The sequence below is a fragment of the Mus caroli genome, unplaced genomic scaffold (genome assembly GCF_978045245.1).
Source record: "Mus caroli unplaced genomic scaffold, Mus_caroli_1 scaffold_17, whole genome shotgun sequence".
NCBI classification, from domain to species: Eukaryota; Metazoa; Chordata; class Mammalia; order Rodentia; family Muridae; genus Mus; species Mus caroli.
Window position 1 is genome coordinate 9,146,848 of NW_028227272.1, and position 20,653 is coordinate 9,167,500.

Sequence of the window (20,653 nt, forward strand, 5' to 3'; positions counted from 1 at the left end):
CTGGGCATGTCACCAACCTAAGACAGGGATCAAACCAATGCTGTTTGTCTCCCAAGGACGGGTAAGGGACATTGCTGCAGGGGGCAATCTACAGACATTCTCTCTGGCAATAAAAAAAAAGAAAAAAGGGGGAAGTGTGAGGAGCAGATGTGGCAGCAGTCCCAAGAAGGTGCCAGGGACTGCAGCTAAGTCTTTTGACTTGCACCTGACTTCCTCATATAAGCCACAAACATCGTGAGAGCTGCGCAGGTGTACCAGGTTACTGGCGAAGCCATTTTGGTGGAGATATGCCCCTGCTGCCCTGATTAGCTGAAGCTGCATACCTGGTGAGGTGATGTGGCCTGCTGTGAGTGGATGGGAACTGATAGTATATAAGAGTGAGAGGCCCAGGGCTCAGGTTCTTTCGCCTACACACAAAGTTATATCTGTTTTTGTCACTGGGTTGCATTTCCTGTATGCAGAAAAATGCTGGATCCTGTTTACATGTCCAGTTTGTTAGTCTATGTCTTTTTATTGGGGAATTAATGTTAAGAGAGAGATATTAAGGAAAAGCAATTGCTACCTCCTGTTATTTTTGTTGTTAGAGGTATGACCATGTTTGTATGACTATCTTCTTTTGGTTTCTTTAAAGATTACTTTCTTGCTTTTTCTAGGGTGTAGTTTCCCTCCTTGTGTTGGTGTTTTCCATTTATTATCCTTTGTAGGGCTGGATTTGTGGAAAGGTATTGTGTAAATTTGGTTTTATCATGGAATATCTTGTTTCTCCATCTATGGTAATTGAGAGTTTTGCTGGGTATAGTAACCTGGGCTTTGTTTTCTCTTAGGGTCTATATGACATCTGCCCAGGATTTTCTAGCTTTCATAGTCTCTGGTGAGAAATATGGTATAATTCCGATAGGTCTGCCTTTATATGTTACTTGACCTTTTTCCCTTACTGCTTTTAATATTCTTTCTTTGTTTAGTGCATTTGGTGTTTTGATTATTATGTGATGTTAGAAATTTCTTTTCTGGTCTAGTCTATTTAGAGTTCTGTAGGCTTCTTGTATGTTCATGGGTATCTCTTTAGATTAGGGAAGTTTTCTATAATTTTATTGAAGATATTTTCTAGCCATTTAAGTTGGGAATCTTTGCTCTTTTCTATACCTATTATCCTTAGGTTTGATCATCTTCTTGTGTCCTGGATGTCCTGGATGTTTTGGGTTAGGAGCTTTTTACATTTTGTTTGACTATTATGTCCATGTTTTCTATCGTATCATCTGCACCTGAGGTTCTATCTCTTGTATTCTTTTGGTGGTGCTTGCATGTATGACTCCTGATGTCTTTCCTAGGTTTCCTATCTCCAAGGTTGTCTCCCATGGTGATTTTTTTTTATTGTTTCTATTTCCATTTTTATATCCTGGATGGTTTTATTCATTTACTTCACCTGTTTGATTATGTTTTCCTGTAATTCTTTAAAGGATTTTTGTATTTCCTCTTTAAAAACTTCTAGCTATTTATTTACCTGTGTTCTCCTGTATTTCTTTAAGGGAATTATTTATGTGTTTCTTAAAGTCCTCTATCATCACCATGAGAAGTGATTTTCGATTGGAATCTTGCTTTTTTGGTGTCATGGTGTATCCAGGACTTGCTAAGGTGGTAGGATTGGGTTCTGATGATGCTAAGTAACCTTGGCTTCTGTTGCTTATTTTCTTATGCTTCCCTACTGCCATCTAGTTTTCTCTAGTGCCACCTGCCCTCACTATATCTGACTGGAGCCTGTCCTTCCTGTGATCTTGGTTGTATCAGAGCTCCGAAGGGTCCAGCTGTCTCTAGGGTCCTGTGATTCTGGGATCCTGTAACCCTGAGATTCTTGGTGTGTCAGAGCTCCTGGGAGTCAAACTGCCTCTGGGCCCCTGAGATGCTGGAGTGATCAAGCTCCAGGGATCCTTGGATCCTGTGATGTATGTTAGAGTTCCTGGAGTGGAGCTTCCTCTGGGTGTTGTGGGATTGCCTGCAGAGTTTGCACCCAAGATCTACTCAGGACACTGGCCCAGACTGCAAGGAACCTGTGCCACCAATTGGGTGAAGTTGCTGCATACTTGGGTCCTGCTGGTCCCAGTTACTCCTGATGTTAGGGCAGATGCTGTTTTCCTCATCTTTGATCCTATGATCCTGGGCAAGTTAGAGCCCCTGGGAATGGAGCTCCCTCTAGGTGTTGTGGGACTGGCTCAACAGTGCCCATTTTATGTATTTGTTTGTATTTACCTTCTTTTTTAAATTTATTCTTCTCTAATGCAATACAGTCAGACTATAGTCTCCCCTCCCTCCACTCTTTCCAATCTCTCACCCAAAAGAGCAGGTCTCCCAGTGAAATCAACTGAACATGGCATGACAAGATACAATAAGACTAGGCACAAACTCTCATATCAAGGCTAGACATAGGTACCCAGTAGGAGGAAAAGGGACCCAAGAGCAGGCAAAAAGTCAGAGACAGCCCTCACCATTAGGAGTTAGTAGGAGTCCCACAAAAACAGTAAGCTAAACAGTCAAATATGTAGAGGACCTAGCATAAGCCATGTAAGTTCCTTGATTGCTGGTTCAGTCTCCATGAGCCCCTATGAGCTCTTCTTAGTTGATTTTATGGGCAGTGTTATCCTGGTGTCCTAGTCTCCTCTAGTTCATAAAATCTTTCCTTCCTTCTCTTCTTTGAGGTTCCCAGAGCTCTGCCTAATGTTTGACTGTGGGTCACTGCATCTGTTCCCATCAGCTGCTGAGTGAAATCTCTAATGACAATGGGACAAAGCAGGCACCAACAATATAACAAAATATATAGGAATTCTTTCATTGACTCTTTTTTTGACAGTCATGTTTGGTTGTACCTTAAGTCTCTCAGACATCCAGGTTCTAGCTCCTGGCCATCCAGGTAGTATTAGGAATGGGTTCCCTCTCTGGTGTGGGCCTCAAGTTAGACCAGTCATTGGTAGGGCACTTTCACATATTCTAACCTGCACATCTTACATGCAAGACAGATTGTACATTGAAGGTTTTATGGGTTGGTGTGGCAGCCCTATTACTGGAAGTCTTGCCTGGGGTCTTAGCATTTCATTGCCATGAATAGACACCATGACCACAGCAACTCTTCTAATGAAAAACATTTAATTAAGGTTAGCTTACAGTGGAGAAGTGTAGTCAATTATCATCATGCCATGAAGCATTTTAGCTGGTAGACACACATGGTCCTGGAGAAGTAGCCTAGATTTCTATATTTTGATACTTAGCAGGAAGACAGAGTGAGCTACTGGGCCCCACTTGAGGTTCTGAAACTTCAAAACCTGTGACACACTTCCTCCAACAAGGCCACACCTCCAATAATGAGTATATTGGGGATATTTTCATTGAGTATGAGTATATGAGTATATTGGGGATATTTTCATTGAAACCATCACATCTGCTTACAGAAGATGCTCAGTTCAAGCTCCATATCATCCTTTCCAATAATGCACTCTAGTATCAACATCATAGCATCCAGGAAGTTTCCACTGCACTAGGTTTTCACATTGTCCCTCAAGTGCTCCCTAATTCCAGTCATGTCTCCTCATAGTCTCTTGTTCTTCCCATGTCCCTCCATCGGGTACCTGATCACGCCTGTTCCCATTCCCAGCTGTCCTCAGTACACCCAAAATCTATTCAATTTCCACTTCCCAGGGAGGTTCATGTGGTCCCCTTAGTTCTCTCATTGTTACTTAGTTTCTCTGAGTCTGTGAATTGTAATGTGATTATTTCTTACTTATCAACTCATATTTACTTAGAAGTAAGTATATATCATGTTTTTCTAGGTCTGAGTTACCTCACTTAGGATGACTTTTTTCCAAGTTCAATCCATGTCCCTGCAAATTTCATGATTTTTAAAAATATTTTAACAGATGAGGAATACTCGATTGTGTAAACGTACCACATTTTCTTTATCCATTCTTTAGCTGAGGTATACTAGATGGTTTCCAGTTGCTGGCTATTATGAATAAAGCTACTATGAACATAGTTGAGCAAGTGTCCTTGTGAAAAAATTGAATGTCTTTTGGGTATATGCCCAAGAATAGTATAGCCGAGTCTTGAGGTAGGTCAATTCCCAAGTTTCTAAGGAACTACCATATTGACTTCCACGTGGTTGTCTAAATTTGCACTTCTACAAACAATGGAAGAGTGTTTTCCTTGCTCCACATCCTTGCCTGCATGAACTATATCAATTGTGGTTTTGATCTTAGCCATTCTGACAGGTATAAGATGGAATCTCAGAGTGATCTTGATTTGCATTTCCCTGTTGGCTAAGGATGTTGAACGTTTCTTCAAGAACTTCTTAGCTATTTGAAATTCCTCTGTTGAGAATTCTCTATTTAGGTCTGTACCCCATTTTTAAATTGGATTATTTGGTTTGTTGGTATCTAGTTTCATGAATTCTTTATATATTTTGGATATTAACCCTCTGTCAGATGTGATTGGTGAAAATCTTTTCCCTTTCTGTAGGCTATTGTTTTGTCCCATTGATAGTTCCTTTTGCCTTACAGAAGCTTTTCAGTTTCATGAGGTCCCATTTATTAATTGTTAGTCTTAGTGTCTGAACTATTGGTGTTGTGTTCAGGAAGTTTTGTCCTGTGCCAATGCATTCAAGGCTATAGCCTACTTTTTCTTTGATCATGTTTAGTGTGTTTGGTTTTATGTTTAGGTCTTTGATTCACTTGGGCTTGAGCTTTGTGCAGGGTTATTGATATGGGTCTATTTGCATTTTCTACATGCAGCCATCCAAGTAGACCAGCACCATTTGTTAAAGATGCTTTCTTTTCTCCAGTGTGTACTTTTAGCTTTTTTTTTAAATAAATAATTGGGTGTTGGTAGGTATGTAAATTTATGTCTGGATCTTCAATTCGATGCCATCGATTAGTGTGTGTTTTATGCCAATATAATGCAGGTTTTATTACTATAGTTCTGTAATACAACCTGAAATCTCAGGAATGTTGTAGCTATACTGGGTTTTTGGTTTTCCATATGATATTGAGTATTGTCTTTTAAATGTCTGTAAAGAATTGTGTTGGCATTTTGATGAGTACTGCATTGAATCTGTACATTTCTTTTTGTAGGACACCTATTTTACTACACTAATTCTACTGCTCCATGAGCATAGGACATCTTATTTTCTGCTACCTTCTTCAATTTCTTTCTTCAAAGACTTGAAGATTTTGTCATACAAGTGTTTCACTTGCTTGTTTAGAGTTACTCCAAGACATTTTATATTGTTTGTGAAAACGGTGAGGAATGTTGTTTCATTAATTTCTTTCTCAGTTCATTTGCCATCTGTATATAGGAAAGTATTGGAGTTTTTTGTTTGTTTGTTTGTTTAGTTAACCTTATATTGTTGTTGGGTTTTTGTTTTTTGTCTTTATCTTATATCTAGCTACTCCACTGAGTATGTATTTATCAAATGTAGGAGTTCCCTGGGAGAATTTTTAGGTTGCTTAAATATACTATCATATCATCTGAAAATAAGGATACTTTGAATTCTTCCTTTGCAATTTGTATCCCCTTTATCTCTGTCAGTTGTCTTATTGCTCCTGCTAAAACTTCAATTACTGTATTAAATAGATATAGACAGAGTAGACAACCTTGTCTTGCTCCTGCTTTTTGTGGAACTGTTTTGAGTTTCTCTCCAGTTAAGCTGATGTTGGCTATAGGCTTGCTGTAGGTTGTCTTTATTGTGTTTAGGTCTATCACCTGTATCCCTACTCCAAGGCTTTTATCATGAAGGAGTGTTGAACTTCGTCAAAGCCTCTAATGAGGTAATCATGTATGTGTGTGTGCTTTTTTCCAGTTTATACAATGAATTACATTGACTGATTCTTGTATGTTGAACTATCACTGTGCCTCCAGATGATCTTTTTGACATGTTCTTTGATTCATTTTGTGAGTAGTTTTGCATCTATGTTCATAAGAAAAATTGGTCTGTAATTTTCTCTTTTTTTTGTTGATTCCTTGTATGGTTTGGGTATCAAGATGACTGTGGTCATATAAAATGAAGTGGGCAATGTTCCTTCTGTTCCTATTTGCAGAATTATTTGAGTAATATTAGTGTTAACTTTTTTTGACAGTCTGGTAGAATTCTATGCTAAAATCATCTGGCTGTGGACTGTTCATTTGTTTGGTTTGGTTTGATTGAGATACTTTTAATGGATGCTGTATTTTCTATTTCCTTAGGGGTTATATCCTGTTTAAATTGTTTATCTGATCTTGATTTAATTTTGGTAAGTGGTATCTATGTAGAAAATTACCAATTTGTTTTCGATTTTCCAATTTTTTGGAGTACATATTTTAAAAGTAAGACCTAATCTTTTTTTTTTTTTTTTTTTTTGGTCTCCTCAATGTCTTTTGTTATGCTTCCCTTTTCATTTCTGATGTTGTTAATTTGGATATTCACTCTCCATCTTTTAGTTATTTTGGATAAGGGTTTGTCTACTTCATTGATTTTTTTGAAGGACCAACTCTTTGTTTCACTGAGTATTTCTATTAATGTCTTTGTTTCTATTTTATTAATTTCAGTCTTCAATTTGAGGATTTCTTGCCATCTATTCTTTTTGGTTGTGCTTGCCTCTTTTTTTTTTTTTTTTTTTTATGTTGTTGTTGATGGTGGTGGTGTTGGCTTTTGGGTGTGCTGTTAAATTGCTTGTATGAGACCTCTCCAGTTTGATTTGTTTGTTTGTTTGGTTGGTTGGTTGGTTTTTTGGTAGGCACTTAGTCTTATGAAATTTCATCTTAATACCACTTTCATCATGTCCCATAAGCTTGATTATTTCATATATGCATTTTCATTAAATTCCAGGCACACTTTAGTTACTTTATTTTTGCCTTGGCCCAGTAGCAATTCAGTAAAGAGATGGTCAGTTTCCAGAAGTTATACACTGTCTGTTGTTGAAATCTGCCTTTAATCTGAAGTGGTTTGGTAGGATGTAGAGGTTAATTCAATTTTCTTGTATCTGTTGTATCTTGCTTTATAGTCAATTTTGGAGAAAGTTCCTTTAGGTGTTAAGAAGAAGGTATAGTCTTTTGTGTTTGTTTAAAACATTTTGTAGATATCTGATAAGTTCATTTGATCTAGAATTTCTCTTTAGTTTTTGGATGGACGACCTGCCCCACTGGTAAGTATGATGCACTGAAGTCTCCCACTATCAATGTGTGAGAGTTGATGTGTGATTTAAGCATTAGTAATATTTCTTTTACAATTGTGAGTGGTAATAGTGCTGTGTGTGTGTGTGTGTGTGTGTGTGTGTGTGTGTGTGTGTGTGTGTGTGATTTTCCTTTTGATTTTCCTGTTCTGAGATTATTTATTTGATGTGTTTCTATGGTTGTAGTTAACCTGGTTTTAGGTTGGAGTTTACCTCCTAGCACCTTCTGCAATGATGGATTTGTAAATAAATACTGCTTACGTTTGGCTTTATTATAGAATGTCTTATTTTCTCCATCTATGGTAATTGAAAGTTTTACTGTATATAGTGTTCTGGGCTGGTATTTGTGGTCTTGAATAGCTTGCAGGACATCTCTCTAACCCTTTTTTTTCTCAGCAAAAAAAAAAAAAAAGAATCAGTATCACAAATTTAATGTTTAAATTTATACATGAATTCCAATGGTCACATAACTACATTGTAAACTGATAAAAATGACTTACTTTTTGAAAATATGTACAAAACCAAAAGATTAGTGTTTACTTTTCCATTTACTAGCCACTTGTGGTGTGTTTTTTGGTTTGGGTTCCCAGAGTGCATTTTTGACAAATCTCTGTCCAGCTTCACAGCCTTCCTTTTGTCTGTTATTTCTTTGACTCTGTTCATGTAGACTCTGATTCTTTCCAATTCCTGCTTCACAGTATGCTCTTTGGGATTAACTCGTTGAGTTGCCAAATAAACCCAAAACATTGACTTTAAGGTGTATGTAGAAACTAAATCCATCTTTGCTAGTTCCAATAGGTCCAACTTCTGCAGCAACTGGTCTCTAGAAACAGACATCATGGTCTTCAGCAGGTCGTTGACAGCACCCCTGGAGCTCTCCAGGGCTCTTAAAGACTCATGAATTTCTTTATTAGATATTTTCTTTATATACATTTCAAATTTCAAATGTTATCTGGAATTTCCCTATACCCTCCACCTGCCCTGCTCCCCTACTCACCCACTCCCACTTCTTGGCCTTGGCATTACCCTGTACTGGGGCATATGAGATAATCTTCATTCACTTCTTCACCTGCCACTGTGACCAGCTCAATACCATGGATGCCTGTTGCCGGAAAATAAGTCCACTCTCTAACCCTTTTTGTTTAGAGTCTCCATTGAGAAGCAGGGCGTAATTCCAATAGGTCTACCTTTATATGGTACTTGACATTTTCCCCTTGTGCTTTTAATATTCTTTCTTTTTCCTTATGCTTAGTGTTTTGATTATTATGTGGCAAGGGGACTTTCTTTTCTGATCCAATCTATTTGGTGTTCTGTGTGCTTCTTGTACCTGTATAGGCATCTCCTTCTTTAGGTTAAGAAAATTTTTTTTCTACACTTATATTTTCTAGGCCTTTGAGCCAGGGTTTTTCTGCTTCTGTTCTTACATTTTCTTACATTTCCCATTATTCTTACATTGTTCTTTTCATGGTGTCCCAAATTTCCTGGATGTTTTGTGTTAGAAACTTTTTAGCTGTATTATTTTCTTTGACTGATGTATCTATTTCATCTACAGTATCTTCAACACCTGAGATTTTCTTTTTCATCTTTTATATTATGTAGGTGAGTGATACTTACGTTTTGTAGTTCCTGTTTGATTACCTACATTTTCCTTTTCTGGAATTCCTACGGTTTGTAGGAATTGATACGGTTTTCTTTATTGCTTCTTTTTCCATTTCTAGGTCTTGAACAGCTTTGTTTCCTTCAACTGCTTTTTCTTTGCTTTCTTGGCTTTTGAAAAGGGATTACCTCATTTCCTCCAATTCTTTAGTTTGTCTTTTACTCAGTTTAAGGGATCTATTCACTTCTTTAAGAATCTCTATTATCTTCATAAGATTGATTTTAAGGTCATGCTCTTGTACTTTAGCTGTGTTGAAATATTCAGGGCTTGCTGAAGTGACATATCTGGACTCTGGTAGTGACATGTTGCCCTGACTTTTGCTGATTGTATCCTTATGCTGCCCTCTAGGCATCAGAGTTTGGGGTAATTATAGGTCTAGATGCTGATTTCTGGATTTGTCTTGTTGGATGGATGTTTAGTTTCTTGATTTCTATTTCCTCTCTGGTCTGCTGGACTGTGTGGCCTGTGCTTTTGAAGTAGGTCTCCACCCAAGGTGGGGGCTGGACTTCTGTTTGCCAGCAAGTTCTCTTGTCCACTCTTGTCTTCTTCTTGAGAAGGTGACCTCAGCCAGAGTTGGGGGATATGACATAGTGATGAGGAGGGAAGAAGGATTGGAAATAGTATCTGGGGTCTGTACACTAAGAGAGTCTGTACACTAAGAAGGATGTCTGTGGGCTCATGACCTTCCTGGAATTCTGGCATCCTGTGTGGTTTCTGATCCAGCAGGAGTCTCTGGGCCTCAGTTGGAGGCAGGTACAAAGTAAAGAGGTGAGGAGTAAGGATTCAGGATAGTGTTATGGGGAGAGGGGAGGGCAGTGCCTAGTTTTTATTACATTTCTTTGCTAATTTCTCACCTTACTCTTAGGGTATCCATTTTTCCGGATACCTTATGAAACTTCCTAATGACTGTTACTGTCTCTGGTTTATTCTTACTTCTATCCAGTCGCTTCTCCCACTGTGCAGCCAAAAGCAAAGCGTCATTCTTTTTTCTCCTTTGAATTTCATTTGAAGCCTATTTTAATACATATCATTAGGATAGCAATGTTTGTATTGTTTTTCCATTCTTTCACTTTCAGAGAGTTTCTGTATTTGAAGGTAAGATGAATTTCTTATAGACAAGCGACACATGGATTTTGTTTATTAATCCATCCAATTGACTTTTATCCTGTGCCTGGGGAGTTGAGGCTATTTATTTGTAAATCCATTAGAATACTATTGCCTTTGCAGAGCCTACAGCTGCTAATTTCTTGGCACCAGGTTTATGAATTCCACAGATGGGATGTTATTTTTCTCTTCTGATTTTCCTATATGACTCAATTTGGGCAACTAAATGAAACAGATTGATAATATTCTCTCTCTCTCTCTCTCTCTCTCTCTCTCTCTCTCTCTCTCTCTCTCTCTCTCTCTTTCTCTTATAGCCCTGGCCTTCCTAGAACCCATTGTGTAGACCAGGTTAGCCTTGAACTGCAGAGATCTGCCTGCCTCTGCCTTCCTATTACTGGGATTAAAGTCATGTGCCCTCATACCTGTGTATGTGTTGTTTTTAACTGAGGCCTTAAGGGGGCTTCATGTTATCTTGATAAATACCTTATATTTTATTCACCAGATTTGGAAAGGGAACTTTTACTACATTTGTAATGTTAGAAGAAGAGGAGTGGTAGATAAAGCAGCACTCCATATTAAGTCAGAATAGCTAAAACAACTCACAACAAATTCTGGCAAGGATGTGGGGAAAGGAAAGCCATCATTCACTGTTGGTGGAGTAGTGAACTATTTAAATAATTATGGTGAATTCTCAAAAATATAAAAAGAAACCTACCATATGACCTAGCTATACAAGGATACTACTCCCTGGCATATGCTCAAAGCTATATTGTACTTTGCAGGTGATTGCTCAGGTGTAGTCATTGCTGCTAGGTTCACAATAGCTAGTTGTCTTAGTTAGGGTTACTACTGCTGTCATGAAACACCATGACAAAAGCAATTTGACAGGATAGGGTTTATTTGGCTTATGCTTCTACATCATTATCACAGAAGGTAGTCAGGACAGGGACTTTTACTGTGTAGCTCATTATGACTTGCTCAGCTTTCATTCTTATAGGACATAGAACTAGAAGCCCAGGGGTGGCCCTATCTACAATGGGCTGGGTCCTTCCCCATTAATCACTAAATAAGAAAATGCCTTGCAAGCTTGCTGACAACCTGATCATATGGATGAATTGGTTTCTCTCTTTTCATATTACTTTAGCTTGTGTCAAACTGACCAGCCAGCATGCCAGGAAATAGAAACAAATGTCCTTCAACTATTTATCAGATTATAAAACATGGCACCTACATAAAATAGAATATTATACCATTGTAAAGGAAAATGAAGTTGCAAGTAAATACATGGAACTCTAAAGCACTATAGTGAGTGGGTAAAAAACAGACTCAGATAGAAAACAATAAATGTTATCTCTTATTTGAGGATTGTGGGAGTTTGAATAAAAATGGCACCCACAAGCTCATGTAGTCGAATGCTTAGTCACCAGGGAGTGATTAAGTCTTTGATAGGATTAGAAAGATTAGGAGGACTATGTTCATATCAGCCTTATTTATAATAGCCAGAAGCTGGAAAGAACCCAGATGTCCTTCAATAGAAGAATGGATACAGAAAATGTGGTACATTTACACAATGGAGTACTACTCAGCTATTAAAAACAATGGATTTATTAAATTCTTGGACAAATGGATGTATCTGGAGGATATCATCCTTAGTGAGGTAACCCAATAATGAAAGGAGTCATTAGATATGCACTCACTGATAAGTGGATATTAGCCCAGAAACATAGAACACCCAAGATACAATTTGCAGAACACAAGAAAATCAAGGAGAGGGAAGACCAATGGGTGGATACTTCATTCCTTCTTAGAATAGGGAACAAAATACCCATGAAAGGAGCTACAGAGACAAAGTTTGGAGCTAAGATGAAAGGATGGACTATCCAGAGACTACACCACCCGGGGATCCATCCCATAATCAGTCACCAAACCCAGACACTATTGCATATGCCAGAAAGATTTTGCTGAAGTGACCCTGTTATAGCTGTCTCATATGAGGCTATGCCAGTGCCTGGCAAATACAGAAATGGATGCTCACAGTCATCTATAAGATGGAGCACAGGGCCCCCAACGGAGAAGCTAGAGAAAGCACCCAAGGAGCTGAAGGGGTCTGCAACCCTATAGGTGGAACAACAATATGAACTAACCAGTACCCCCAGAGCACGTATGTCTAGCTGCATATGTAGCAGAAGATGGCCTAGTCGTCCATCACTGGGAAGAGAGGCCCCTTGGTATTGAAAACTTTATATGCCCCAGTACAGGGGAATGCTAGGGCCAAGAAGTGGGAGTGGGTGGGTAGGGAAGCAGGGTGGGGGGAGGGTATAGGGAACTTTCAGGATAGCATTTGAAATGTATAGAAAGAAAATATCTAATAAAAATTTCAAAAAAGAAAGATTAGGAGGCATGGCCTTGTTGAAGGAAGTATGTCACTTGGGGTGGGCTTTGAGGTTACAAAGGCTCACATCAGGCACAAAGTCTTTCTGCCCACAGATCAGGATGTTAAGCTCTAAACTATGCTTCAGCACTTGCCTGCATGCCACCATGCTTCCTGCCATGAAGAAGATGGACTAACCTCTGATACAGCAAGTCCACACTTAAAGGCTTTCTTTGATAAGCGTTGCCTTGGTCATAGTATCTGTTCACAGCAATAGAACAGTAATACAAGGATTCTAGATCCAAATCTTCAAATATGAATATAACCTCAGATAAAAACCTGAAATATCTGCATCTGAACCAGGACAGTAGAAAAGGTCCATGGATGGGAAGGGTGAAAAGGATGCTTTAGAGGAAGGAATGCAACATCACTTGAAGAATACAGCCAGGTGCACTCTAGAGTGCTCTCTCTCCCTCTGCCTCTCCATCTCCCCCTCCCCCTCTCTCTTTCTCTCTCTGAAAACATGTTATGTCCCCAAAATGCTTCTCAAGTTTGTATAAACAGAATCACAAGCCATGTCTTGTTGGAATGGACTGGAACCCCGTTAGCCCACGTCAGTGTGTAAGGTATAAAGCAGAAGGTCTGTCCTCACACCATACTTGGTAACTTGAGAAGTGCCTCTGGTCCTTGCCCAGGTTGTAACTGCTAAATGAACACTACAAAATCCAGTGTACCTGCCCCCATGCTTTCACCAGAAACACAAATGAAGCCTTTATTCGATTGAAAGCCTTGTCTTTCTTCCCCACCATTGCCATCTCCTCTTCCTTCAATTTGAAAGAAAGGAGTTGGGATTTTCCCCTCTGTAAAATTCTCCACTCTTCATCTTTTTTGGAAGAAACAGATGCTAAGATTTCTGAAGGTGGAAAAATAAGTGGTTACCTCCTAAAGTTATAAATTTTTAGCATTTTATGTAACAAATCCTGGCATTATTTACCCATTTATATTATCTAGAGGGTTGTTTGCTGAGCCTTCTTCTTCCTGAAGAGTGAGTATACACACACACACACACACACACACACACACACAGACACAGAGAGAGGGGGGGAGAGGGAGAGAGAGAGAGAGAGAGAGAGAGAGAGAGAGAGAGAGAGAGAGAGAGGGAGGGAGGGTAGCATATCTCTGATGCTCTGGGCTGGGTAAAACACTGGGAATTGCCATATGACCCTGAATACGAAGGGGATACATTCTTTTTGTTGAACTGAACATCACATTAATGCCCATAAGACATACTGCTTATTAAAGCCTTAATGTAACTTACAATATTACTTCCTTATGGTCTCCATAGGATCACAGGGAATGGCTCTATTAGGTGGTGTGGACTCATTAAAGGAAGTGTGTCACTGGGGGTGGGATGGGCTTTGGCATTTCAGAAGCTCAATCCAGGTCCAATGTCATTCTCTCTTCCTGTTGCCTGTCAGTCCAGATGTAGGACTCTTGGCTGCCTTTCTGGCACCATGGCAACCTCCACCTTCTCCCTTGTGAAGAGTGATCTTAACTGCTTTCTTCCCATTCTCTAAGTCTCATGTTGTTATCTTAGGTTAGTCCTATGAGTCAAATTTTTGAGCCAAAAGAAATAGATATTTTAAGACTGTTGATAGTTTTACCATATCATTTTAGGAGATTAATATAAATTACATTGCAGAGATTTGGGGGCCAATTTAACAAGGGCATACAGTTGGAATTTCCCAATTGTCTTTGGAAGCCATAAAACAGATGAGGGCTCAGGGATGCCTGGAACGCAATGGGCATCTGAAATAGAGCACTTGGTGACAGTTCCCCAGACAGGTATATGAATGCAGTGACAAATAGTCATACCTACATTTAAAGGATGCAGTGAACATAAAATTCTTAGTAAAGGAACGGCCTTCAGCAAAAGCAGTAAGGCCATTGCAATGACTGTTAGCTTCAGCTTCCTGGAAGTCAGAGCAAGACAAGGAAGTAGAGTGTTAGATGTTGTCCAGCTCAGGGACAAAGCTGGCAACACTTTTAGATGTCCTCCATGAAATGAATGTGTGTGGATATCAAAAAGTGAATTTAGTGAATCTTTTCAACCCACTGGCTTCTTGTCCTTCATTCACAGAGATGCTCCGTCTGTGTGGTAACATAGCTTCCTGGGACATGACTTTGCAGATGCCCTAGATGCTGAGATGACAGAGACTGTAATGGATCCTTGTGATCAGAAAGAGACTAACCAGTGTCCCAGGCATTGAATCCCCCTGTAAATTCCAATATTCTGTTCATAAGGATTCATGGCTATATCAATTATCAGTGTCAGCATTTGTACTGGCTGGTTTTGTGTCAACTTGACACAAGCTGGAGTTATCACAGAGAAAGGAGCTTCAGGTGAGGAAATGCTTCCATGAGATCCAGCTGTGAGGCATTTTCTCAATTAGTGATCAAAGGGGGAGGGTCCCTTGTGGGTGGTGCCATCTCTGGGCTGGTAGTCTTGGGTTCTATAAGAGAGCAGGCTGAGCAAGCCAGGGGAAGCAAGCCAGTTAAGAACATCCCTCCATGGCCTCTGTATCAGCTCCTGCTTCCTGACCTGCTTGAGTTCCAGTCCTGACTTCCTTTGGTGATGAACAGCAGCATGGAAGTGTAAGCTGAGTAAACCCTTTCCTCACCAAATTGCTTCTTGATCATGATGTTTGTGCAGGTATAGAAACCCTGACTAAGACAGCATTGTTATCAGTAATAAAATAACAGCTCAGAAATACTGTGTGTATCCCAGGAAGTGTGCTAAAAGTTCTAGTTACATGCTCATCTAGTGATCACTAGGACAATCAGAAGCTGTATTATCAGTTTGGAAAACACAAAACAGACGAGGGAGCCAGGAATGCTTGGAGAATGGAGTAGGACCAGAGCTCAGCACTCTAAGTGCTCATAAGTAACTTCTAGATCCCAGCATTTGAAAGTGCCAGATGTGGGATTTGAATCCATTTCTGTCTAAACATAGGGATTAAGCTCTTGACTGCCACATTTTGTGCTCTCTAACACTGCTGGGGCCCTATGGGTCAGAGCAAGCTTCATCTGGCATGATGCTGATGTGTAGACTTTGGAAGAGATTTTCAGTTCAGTAAACTCTTGAGAAGAAGAGCCTCAACCTTCCACGTAGCATATACTGTCTCTCATGCTGACATCTGGCCTAATTATGGCTTTTAGAGCAATAGGAAGTTGGTGATAAGTGCCTGTGCATCTTCCTTCCACACATCGCTGGGTCGTGGTTACAGGCAGAGTGGGAAGCTGTCTGTAAGGATTGCCTGGAGGCCTGTCTCCAGTCCACTCAGCTTAAGTGAGCAGCCTTACTGGTTCCTTTTGGAGCTGACATAACAAGGCAAAGAGAGTTTTCGGGGGGGTGGGCAGAAGGGAGCTACGCATGAACGCAGGCTAGTGACTTCCTGACCATCCATCAGTGTCCAGCTAGCTCTGCCACTCCCTCTACAAATACACTAATGCCACTCCTTTGATTGCACTGAATTGCTTTGTGGCCAAAGGTCTAAAGATCCCCGTGCCCAAAGCCCCCTAGTATTTGCCTCAAAATGCAGCTGTTCTTCTAAAGGAAGATTTAGATCGTGGGAGGCTTAGCAACTCACTGCCTCTTGACAACCTCTTGAAGTGGCTTTGAACTTTCTCTCCTCTTTATGGATGAAGAAGTCAAGGCCTTGAGATGTTATATAACTTACCCAAACTCATACAGCTGGTAAGCAGAAGAGCTGGAGCTCTACCACTGATCAACGGGCTGTGGAACTACATGTCATAGAAATGAATATGCATGGCCAATCCCCAAGTGCTGGTTCTTCTGTATAACCATGCCTCAGTGTCCTCATCTGCACCCTGCAGTTGCTATTCAGATAGGGGTGTGGTTTTCCTAAAGCTACATCTCCCCAAATTGCACCTTCTATCTGCACCTGTATCCAGTGCTCCCTACTTCAAAGCCACCCAGCTCTTCTCCCCAAGATGTAAAATTGCACCTTGATCCAAGTAAAATGAGATGTAAGATGCTGGCAGGAGTAAGAACAGAGCTCAACAGCAGGCTTGCTCACTTTTCTCCCTGGTACTCTTGCATGCCAAGATGTGCTGCCTTCCTGGACCAGCTCCACCCCCAGATTCCGTTTGAGTGGGATGCCATGATGCAAGAAGCTGCAAGGGGAAGCCAGCTCCTCTTCAGCCCTTTGGGGAGCTCCTCTGTAATATAATTTTTTTCTCCTGCCTTTACCCTCAAAGTGCATCTTGGGGCCCCCTGGGAGAAGTCAGAAAGGTACATGGCTCACATCCTATCCTACCTGCCCCGTGGTCTGTGAGTCCCATCAGCAGAATGTGGAGTAAATCTCTGAAAGTCTCATTGTTGAACTATGCATCAGAGCCCCATTAGGACAGACTGGATGGTAGCTGAGAAGCAGCTGCAACAAAAGGATTTAATTTGAAGCAATCAATTCAACTGAATCATGGGAAGTCTGCTTGGAATCAATAAATGTGCCATATCTGTCTCTTGTCTCTACTCTCTCCCTTGCTGCCTCTAGTCAGGGGGAAATTGTCCAAAGGGACCAGGTTTCAGTACAGAGAAGTGTGGATCCTGCCAAATGCAAAGAACAAGGTGCACCCCAGCCCTGAAATTAACATCTCTCCATGTGCCTCTGTCTCTTACTTCTCTTCCCTCTCCTCCCTTCTTGGTCCTCTGGTCCCATATGATTCCCTTTTCTCTTTACAACCAGCTACTCATTTCCCTTTAAGAACCCCTTGATGGTTCTTGAGAATCTACATACATGCACATGCCAGTTTAACATGGAAATGCCTCATAGGCCTATGCTCTCCATGCTCGGAACCAGCTGCTGGTGATACTTTGAAGGTTATGATACTTTTAGGAAGCAAGGACTCTCTGGTAAAAGAAAGTAGGTCACTAGGGTCTTTGTAGGTGAGTAGCCTGGTTCCCAGGCCCACTATTCTCTGACTCCTGGTCCTCCAGGATGTGAGGAATTTCTACTGTAACCTACTGACTCGAGTTCTACCATGCGTTTCCTGCCATAAAGGATTTGAACTCATGAACCTGTGAGCCTTTAAGTTGCTTCCAACACACATTTCATCACAATGATGAAAAGGAACAGAACACATGAGAGTCTGTGTCAGTGTTCTAAGACTGTAAAAATGACTGTGAGAATTTGTGATGCTAGTTGTCTTAGTAGAGCCTAGATGGCATTGATCTTGGATCTGTCAAGGCTCAGAATGGTATCTGGTTCTAACAACTAAATACCCAGGAAGAATACCTGCGGCCCTCTAGACCATGTTCTGTCCAAGCAGGACCTTAGCTTGAATAAGACCGAGTTGCCTCCTTCCCCATCATGACATATCATGGTATTTTCCTCCACCGGGAGCCTCAAGGATGAGGGTCCCAATTGAACCACTCTCTTCTTGAGCATCATGCATAACATTCCCCAATGTAAACCTAATCCTGCAAAGGTGACCTCACCTTCTTCAGGTGGCCATCCATAAGGGACAATGACTGTGAAAATGCCAAAGAGTTTTCTTTTTTCTATCCATGTGTAGAAAGGAAATAGTAGTAAGTTCCTTGGGAGGTTAAACATAGAGACAGGAGCACTTCTACTTTGGCATATACTCTCCTGATTTCAGAGCATTCATTCATCATGGTGTGAAGAGTGTGACAGAGCATCACACTAGTACCACAGCAGTCAGTAAGCAGAGAGCTGTGATGCCTATGGACACCAACTTTCTCCTCTTTCCTTTGGTGTACTTTCTGAGCCAGCCTTTGAGGATGCTGCTGCCTAATTTCATGTGAGGCTTTTCTTCAGTTAAACCTCTCTGAGAGTTCCCTTTCAGATACCAGGGAGTGTACTTCATTAATCTCCCAGGTGATCCTCAAGTAAATCAAGTAGGTGCTGACGATGAACCACTGGGCAAGATGGTTCTGTTGGTGAAACAGTTGCTACATGCACAGACATAAGCATTTGAATTTGGATCTGTAGAGTCAATGGAAAAGTCATGTGTAGCAGTGTACACCAGTGATCCCAGTGATGGTCAGGTAGAGACAGGTGGATCCTTGGAGCTCACGGACCTCACAGGCTAGCCAAATCTGCAAGCATGAGACTTTGTTGAAAGGGATATGGTCTGATATTGTCTTTGGGACTCTACATACACACATATACATGTATCACCTGCACCCACCTACCACATGTGCACACTGACACATGTATGCACCATCCTGCACAAAACTGGGCTCATCAACACTTTGTATGAATGAGAGAAGGAAAAGACTGTGGGGCCCTTAAGACCCTACATCTCCACTAGGAACTACTAACAGTAGATGTTTGCTGTGAGTATCATCTGCTTCATACTTCCATCAGTAACCCTATGCCCATGCCCTTGCAAGAAACCTGAAATAAAGTCAGAGTCATATACAGAGGAAGGCATGAAAACTGAAGGGGTCTTGTTGTGGAGAGGAACGGATCTAGGGAGGTGATAGGAAGCTAATGGGGGTGAAGATTCATACTTCCAAACCCTATTACATATGTGACAAAAACCTATTACATATGTGTGTGAAACAGGCAAAAATAAAAGAAAGGTAAAAAAATGTGGTTGAACCTTGTCTTAGTCAGGGTTTCTATTCTGGCACAAATCATGACCAAGAAGCAGGAAACGGGAGGAAAGGGTTTATTCAGTTTACACTTCCACATTGCTGTTCATCACTGAACGAAGTCCAGACTGGAACTCAGGCAGGTCAGGAAGCAGGAGCTGATGCAGAGGCCATGGAGGGATGTTCTTTACTGGCTTGCCTCCCCTGGCTTGCTCAGCCTGCTCTCTTATAGAACCCAAGATTACCAGCCCAGGGATGACACTACCCACAATGGGCCCTTCCCCCCTTGATCACTAATTGAGAAAATGCCCCACAGCTGGATCTTATGGAGGCATTTTCTCAACTGAAGCTCCTTTCTCTGTGATAACTCCAGCTGTGTCAAGTTGACACACAAAACCAGCCAGTACAAACCTCAAAACAATTATGCAAAAATATGAAATGAAAGAAGCCAAATAATAAACTCTGATAAGAAAAGGGCAGTGAGCACATGGAATAAGTGGTGTTAACATGGAATGGGTAGGGAGCACATGGGATGAGTAGCATGCACATGGGATAGGTAGGAAGCACAAAGGATTGGGTAGTGTGAACATGGAATGGGTAGTATGAACATAGAATGGTAGTATGCACATGGAATGGGTAGTGTGCACATAGAATGGGCAGTGATCAAATGGAATGGATAGTGAGCACCTGGAATGGGTAGATTTAAGGTTTTCATTACTATATATTTCTTCGATACAAAAATTTAAGTGTACAAAGCTTAGACCTAGTCCTTCTATAGCTGCTTTTTACAAACTGTTTCTAGATGATATACAAGTTAAGGGCCAGATAACACACTCATGTTTCTGAGTTAATTGTAAGGGTATTTTCAAGCTATTTCAATTAAAAATAACTGGGAGTAATTAAAGGACAACAGTCCAGACTACTTTGAATAGATAGTCTTCAAAGACATCAGAAATCCACAAAATGTGACATTTATGGGCCATTTTGTTATTAAAGATCATTTAACTAGAGACCTGTCTGCTCCTGACAGTACCCCTTTCTTGGATTCAAAGAAGAAACTGAGCATCTTTAATTCCAGGTGAGGTTGTACATTGTGGCGAGGTAGCCACTGGGCAGGAATTGCCTATTGTATTGGTCTACAGATCAATACCATCCAGGAAAACACAAGTTATACGGAATACTTGACTGACCTTGCTGAGACAGGGTGAGCAGTCCTTAAATCTTTTCTGCTTTACAAAGGTCCGTCAGATAGTTGTTCCGGGTGCTTTACAAAGGTCCGTCAGATAGATAGTTGCTCTGGGTGCTTTACAAAGGTCCGTCAGATAGTTGTTCCGGGTGCTTTACAAAGGTCCGTCAGATAGTTGCTCTGGGTGCTTTACAAAGGTCCGTCAGATAGTTGTTCCGGGTGCTTTACAAAGGTCTGTCAGATAGTTGTTCCGGGTGCTTTACAAAGGTCCGTCAGATAGTTGTTCTGGGTGCTTTACAAAGGTCCGTCAGATAGTTGCTCTGGGCCAGAAGGTGGAAGACAGATGCTTCAAGTTTTTGCGGATCGGGGTTGTCTGTCCAGGTAGACAGCTATCTCTACATTTTGTAGTTTTGGAAACTATGTTAGTGCTTCCTACAATTTCCCAGTAATATCTGAGTCACTCTAGGATTTCTGGTGGGATTAAAGACTGACCATAGTGTTTTAA

The 20,653-nt window shown here is 40.8% G+C and overlaps 1 pseudogene; it reads right to left on the reverse strand.

Moving 5' to 3' along the window:
• Positions 1-7,716: 7,716 nt before the first annotated feature.
• The window catches only part of LOC110312001 (nuclear nucleic acid-binding protein C1D pseudogene), a 22,156-nt pseudogene continuing 9,219 nt past the window's right edge, over positions 7,717-20,653 (reverse strand).